Source organism: Lactuca saligna, chromosome 8, assembly GCF_052625555.1.
Source record: "Lactuca saligna cultivar CGN05327 chromosome 8, ASM5262555v1, whole genome shotgun sequence".
Lineage (NCBI taxonomy): Eukaryota > Viridiplantae > Streptophyta > Magnoliopsida > Asterales > Asteraceae > Lactuca > Lactuca saligna.
The window spans coordinates 83,707,034-83,713,822 of NC_136424.1; the positions used below are offsets into that span (position 1 = coordinate 83,707,034).

Sequence of the window (6,789 nt, forward strand, 5' to 3'; positions counted from 1 at the left end):
TTCCTATATATTGTTATGTATTATTCATAATTAGGGTTAAGAGTGAGGCAAAATGTAGCCGCCAATCATAATGAGGTTTCTTGGATAGAATAGATTTACTTTAATATTTTCTTATAGTGTAATTTATTCCTCACGTTCTTGAATAAATCGATTGATCATTCGATATATCTTCATTATTGTGTTCGTTCTTATATTCGACATTATATTCATCAAATCGTTCTTAGGGTTTTTACCCAACACTTTAGTAGACTTCATAACTCCCTCCAAAACCTACCATATGTATACTTGCATGGTTCTTTTTTATAGGTTATGGGAAGAGGTTTGTTAGTTTTTTTAATGAACACTTTCAATCTTTCACTGTAGTTTTTTGTATTAAATGGTAACGTCCCCAAAATATAAAGTAAAATACCCACAACATTTAAACTTAAAACCATAAGCACAAAGTAGTGAGTTTTCCAAGATACCACATACCAATATGAGCCCCTCCCAACGTACATAACGGGCCCCACCCAACATGCATAATTAACCCCAAACTTGCATAACGCCCCCCCCCCCCCCACCAAACATACATAACGGGCCCCAACTAATATACACACAAAAGTCACAAAGACAATCAAGCATTCTACACAGTAAAGTGACATGACTAACCTGAACTATTCACCAAAAGTTCTACAGCTACCTCAACAAAAGAATAACTAACCTAATCTACATAATGCTAAACCGAGGCCATTTCTTATTCAAGTACTCGATTCTACCAAAGTTTGACCAAAAGTCAAATTGGTCAAAGGTAAAAGTCCATGCTAGACCCACCACGCCGTTGTCAACCCCATGACCACATTGTATCGACAAGGTGATAAAACAGATGTGGGACTTGCACTCCACCGCATCGTGTTGAACACCCCCAACAACTTATTCCATTAAGCTCTGAACCACTAAGTCGAAGCTTTAACTTTTCGGAACTGGTACTTAACAACTTCATAATGGATAAAGTTTCCAAAGATTCGAAGAATGCATCTTCCTCAACTTAATCCATTAAGTCCAAGCCTCCAACTTTCATATCTAAATCAACATGATGTTAAGATGGATGAAATTTCCAACTTTATCCATAATAATACTACAAACTTCCAAGACCTAAAACCCTAAGTTGAGAAATATCCAAAAACCCAATTTCTTCATTTATGGAGTAAAGAGAGTTCTAGCATACGCTCTTTACTCCACCAAATAGTTATATCTGAACTTTGAACATCAACTAAAGATCATGGACTTCTTCAAACTCCATATAACAAGTCACAAAAGGACCAAATCTCATTAAAATGGACCAAAACACCAAATACTCTTAGATCTAATGATGAAACACAATAAATCAAGAATCTTTGCAACTCACAAGAGTCTAAAAGGTGAATGGAGGCTAAATACTTCAAATGCATAGCTTCAATGTAACGTCCCAAAAATACAGTCTAAAAATTTCTTTTAAAACATTACTTAAATCATAATTGTCCAACCATAAATAAATCCTAACATAATTCAGAGTGTTAATTCTAAAACATATTTTCATTATTAGAGTAAAACATCCCAGGCTGACTAATCAATGGTGTGTGCCATGCGATCACCCCGAGCTCTTTCCTCCGCTACCGGAAGTACCTGAAACCAAAACGGAAAACCATAAGCACGAAGCTTAGTGAGTTCCCCAACCTACCACATACCCTGCATAATCACATATTGCATATATTGGGCCACGCCCGCTACATCGGCCCTGCCTGTCTTCAAGCCCTGCTCGGATACATATCTGTTTCTCTTAGGCCCCTCCTGTCTCCAGGCCCCGCCCGTTGAACACATACTACATATAACAATGACATATAACACATAAACCGAGCACTCCCTACTACATTCCTTTACTAAGGCCTCGCCCCTGCTATGCTATTAATGAGGTATGGAACACCGACCACCCTCTGCTATTGGTGAGATACGGGACCTCGCCCACACTCACCTCCCTACCAGGCACATATATGTATCACACAAACAACATGCATAAACTATCATGTAAACCGATACTTGGGCACCCTCCCGCTAACATTAGACCTTGGTCTTGAATATCATACTAGCATATAGTGGCTAGGGCTAACCCCCGGGTCTTCCTACTTATTTCTACATGGGCCGACATTGTAGCCATAGACCCATCCACACAAAAGGGAAAACTCACCTTGTACTGTTGAAGCTCTGATTGATACTCTTCTGAATGCTATCTGACAACTCCCCAAACGCTACTCCAATGGCTCCCCGAGCTTCAATATCAATATAACATTTAGTCCCAAACTGACCTCCATAAGTCAAACTAAGTACACCCTAGTCAAAGTCAAAGTCCTGGTCAAAGTCAATCTTCCAGGTTGACCATACTCGCCGAGTTCATGGATTCAGAATCCCCCACAATCGCGACTTGACTCGCCGAGTCACCCCGCGACTCATCGAGTCCTTCAACTTCTGAGTCCTAGTCCTGGTTCTGACCAATCCACTGGGTCACCGCCTTAACTCACTGACTCAACTCGCATCCAGAAGAGGTTATGGTTTTGACCCGACTCACCGAGTCCAAGAACGGACTCGCCGAGTCCACCTTCATCATTTTCATTCTGTCGATTTCAGTCCATTCCATTGCTACCCAATCGTAGATCTGGACTCTTAAAGCCAGCATCATACGTAAAGTTGCTAACTTTACGTGCATGCAAAGGTTTATGAAGCTAAAACACCAAATCCAAGCAAAAATGGTGGTCTATGACATAGAATGGAGCCATGTATGGAAAAAGCTAACAACTCTAAGCTTCAAGAACCCAAAAGTACTCAGATCTGAAGTCTTCTCTATCCTCAAAGGCACAATACTCGGATTGGCCTTGAAAATGGCCCAAAAGTGACAAAATCTAACTAGGAAAGGGGGTCTAAATGAGTAACAGCCAAGGTATGAGCTTCATACCTTCAAATGATCTGAAATATCACACCAACTTTGGATCTACTGCCCCTTCTTGAATCACCAAAGGTTCCTTTCTTCCTTCTAGTTTTAAATCACCTAAAAATGGTAAAGAAGCTTGAGAGCACTTCAATGGAGGCTTAGGGTTTAGAGAGTAGGTAAAGGGAGTGATGGAGGCTGGGGTGGAGGCCTGAAATGATGCTTAAATAGGGTACCAAGTCCGAAAATTAGGGTTTCCCAACCCATACCTAACTCACCGAGTCAGTTCCTCTGACTCGACGAGTCGATCACTTAAATCTCGATGCAGAACCCGCTCCGACTAGTCGAGTTCACCCATGGACTCGACGAGTTGACCCCTTTGACTTAGGGGTTTCCTTTCCTTTCTTGGTCTTCTGGATTCCGGGTGTTACATTCAAGGACCAATCTTTCTTGTTTTTATCCCTTCTAAAGCACAATACCACCAAAGAAAGTACCAAATGGACATTAAAAGAGTACCAAAATGGATTTTGGAGAGAGAGGATGGGATCCAAACACTTAGATGGAGGCTAGGGTTTCATTAGAGGTGGAGGTTGGAAATGACGAACCCTTAGGGTTAATGGCCTTTAAATACCCCAAAAATGTTCAAAATCATGCATCCCACTGGGTCAGGGGCACCCCACGCTCTTTAAGGGCGCTCTGCGCTCCTCAGATAAATTTCTGATTTTTTGGTTTTCAGCTTCAGCTTCAAACACTCATAACTTCTTCATTCTAACTCCGTTTTCAGTTATATTTGTATGCACACGAAGGTATAGAAAACCCCCACAACCTTATTTAATTACTTTTGACTTAAAAAACATACCAAAATAAATTCATTAATTCATGCAAGAATCCTGAAATATCACTTTTCCTATTTTATTCATTGGCTTCAAAACACAGTTTAAGGGCTTAAATCACTTAACTAACATTAAGATCATCCAATAATGTCTAAACTCTATTCCCTTGAAGCTCAAGACCTTTATTCGATCAAATTACGGTCTGCTATCCCAAGATCAGAAACATTCTAAAACTAAATGTTACATAAATTTCATTATGAAGTCTTTACAGGTAGTTGACAATATATTATTATACACAGTTTCTGGTGCAAAATTTAAGTTTTAAAACTTCATAAACAAATGTATGCAAAGCTTATCATAAGCTCAAACAAAGGATGCGAGAAAGATGGTAGAGAGATTTGATTGCATTTTGTTCAAACTATATAGTTTTTTATGGTTCTATATATAATGAGAATTGATTCGTACACAACACTTTTTCTCCGTACACAACAATTTGTGCTTTAAAGTGTTGTATTGTACAACTCTATAATGCATCAATTGTTGTGTATAGCAAAAAATCGTTGTGTATGAATCACTTCCCATATATAATATTGGGTATATAATAGTCACGTATTCTCTTAACCCATATATAATAATAATAATAATAATAATAATAATAATAATAATAATATCACATTGAGTATTTAAATAACAAAGAGATAAGACTTTTTTTCAATAGATTTTCTTTCATTCAAAAAACACATGGATTTTTTTCAATAAAAAGCATTCATATATATGTGTGACAGAAACTAAAAAAAAAAAAAAAAAAAAAAAGTGAGAGAAATTAAATATCCTTATATATTTTGTTCATATGTATCTTCCTATATTTTGTTCATATTCATCCTCATACACATGTTAATCGGTGACAAGTATATTAAAATATTATTAATTTCATTAAATATTACACATGTTAACATTTAATATGAATATGATGGTAACAAAATATAAGAGTATATTTAATGGGTAATTTGTTTTATGTACTCCTTGTGAGTGGAATAATGTGTGTAATGTGATAATTTATATGAAGGAATGGTAAGTATAGTAGTAAGAAAATTGTGTGTGTGGTTGAGAGAGAGAGAGAGAGAGAGAGAGAGAGAGAGAGAGAGAGAGAGAGAGAGAGAGAGAGAGAGAGAGAGAGAGAGAGAGAGAGAGAGAGAGAGAGAGAGAGAGAGAGAGAGAGAGAGAGAGACTAAATCCCACATTAAAATTTAAAGGTGCACATCATTAGATTTAAAATCAATCTGTTTGTTTCAAATGTATAAAATTATTAAGTAGCTTTCAGGCAAAATTGTGTCTTTTGTGTTGAATCCTACGAGTCGGATAGAATTTTAGTTATAGGTTGTAAACCGTCAGACTTTTTTAATTTTAGTTGGGCAACAAAGACAACATTAATTGATGTATTATAATAGAAAACATATTATTTTGTAGTATAAAACTAGTGGATGTATACTACAAGTGGACCTGTTTTAATCATTTTTTGATGGCCCATAAAAAAAATTTGGGTAAATGCTTATACATTTTGGGTTTGATTTAGGCTGGATTATAATTTATAAGAAAGATGTAACCAAACCAGGTAAAAACTAAAAACTGGAGTGTAGATTAGTTTAGATTGCTTCACTTTTTTTTTTTTTTTTTTTTTTTTTTTTTTTTTTTTTTTTCAGAACAGCTGAACGCTTCGCTTTTCTTAAGTCGGTAATTTTGATTTTTCAATTTCAGCTAGTGTTCTGTTTTATTTTGATTTGTTTCCAAGTTCCAACCAGATATACATTCCTAGAATTAACCTTTTGACATATTGGGAATAACATATAACTAAGTTAGTTCAATCTTTCTATAAGCAAGTCAAAGAACACCATGAGGCCAGTTTTGTTACGATTAAAGATACACATATTTTTTGAAATCTATATTGCATGCTGAGTAATAACGTTTATACGGCAACAAAATAAATGTAATAATTATTACGATGATATATACATATATTTGTCGAAAATCATAAACCTGAGAAATTATCAAAGAATAATCTTATGTCTTTAAATAAATAACCAACAAAACATCATGTTTTACGTAACATACACGAAAACATTACATGAAAGGCTGCTTTCTTGAGGTTTTGATACATAAAAAGAGTGTATTTACATCATCACTTTTCATGTGCAACCATCTTTATTTCCTTGAGTGCAAACTCGACATGGAAATGATAATTGATCGAAAATCATGCCAACTTTTTACGTAAACATCACAAACCACAACTATCAACGAACTATTAAATTATAATAAATAACAAGAAACAACGATTTATATATATACAACTTGTTGAGGAATTCTTCAACTTTTCAATATATAACATATTGGATTTGATCTAACTTCTAAAAATTTATTAACACACCCAAATCCCAAAAACACTAGAAAACTTCTCTTCATAACATCATCTTCTCCATATAAATTGATATTTCATGATCATGGCAAAGATGATCATGCATAACGACACCATGGATAGCAATGACATGGTGATGATGCACATGAGTTTCTTCTGGAGCAAAGACGTTGTGATGTTAATCAATGGGTGGCCGAATGGGAAATTAGGTATGTACATACTGGCTTTAGCTTGTGTTCTTGTACTCACCATTGTTGTCGAGTTTCTGTCAGTTTTTCCAGTCGTCAAGCTGCAGGGAAGTAGTCCGTTCATTGGTGGATTGGTTCATGCTACGTTTTATGGACTACGAATGGCTCTTGTTTATCTAATTATGTTGTGTGTGATGTCGTACAATGTTGGCGTTTTTGTTTTTGTGGTGGCTGGACATGTTATCGGGTGTTTTTTAGTCAAATATCGGATGATTTCGAGGGCGGCTTCTAAATCTAGAATGGAATTGGATCCTGTGTAATGGTTATATATGGTGTTTGAATTTTTGTGCATTTGATCAAAATTTTCACTTCGAATTGCCAAGAAATGTACAATTTTTAATGCAAAACATACAAGTTACTATA

General features: G+C 35.9%; 1 long non-coding RNA gene across 1 annotated transcript; it reads left to right on the top strand.

The window, feature by feature from the left end:
- The first annotated feature begins 6,066 nt into the window (after positions 1-6,066).
- Positions 6,067-6,789, top strand: LOC145011867 (uncharacterized). The gene is made up of 2 exons (XR_013664296.1): positions 6,067-6,387; positions 6,474-6,789. It is a non-coding gene; the product is annotated as an uncharacterized LOC145011867 (long non-coding RNA).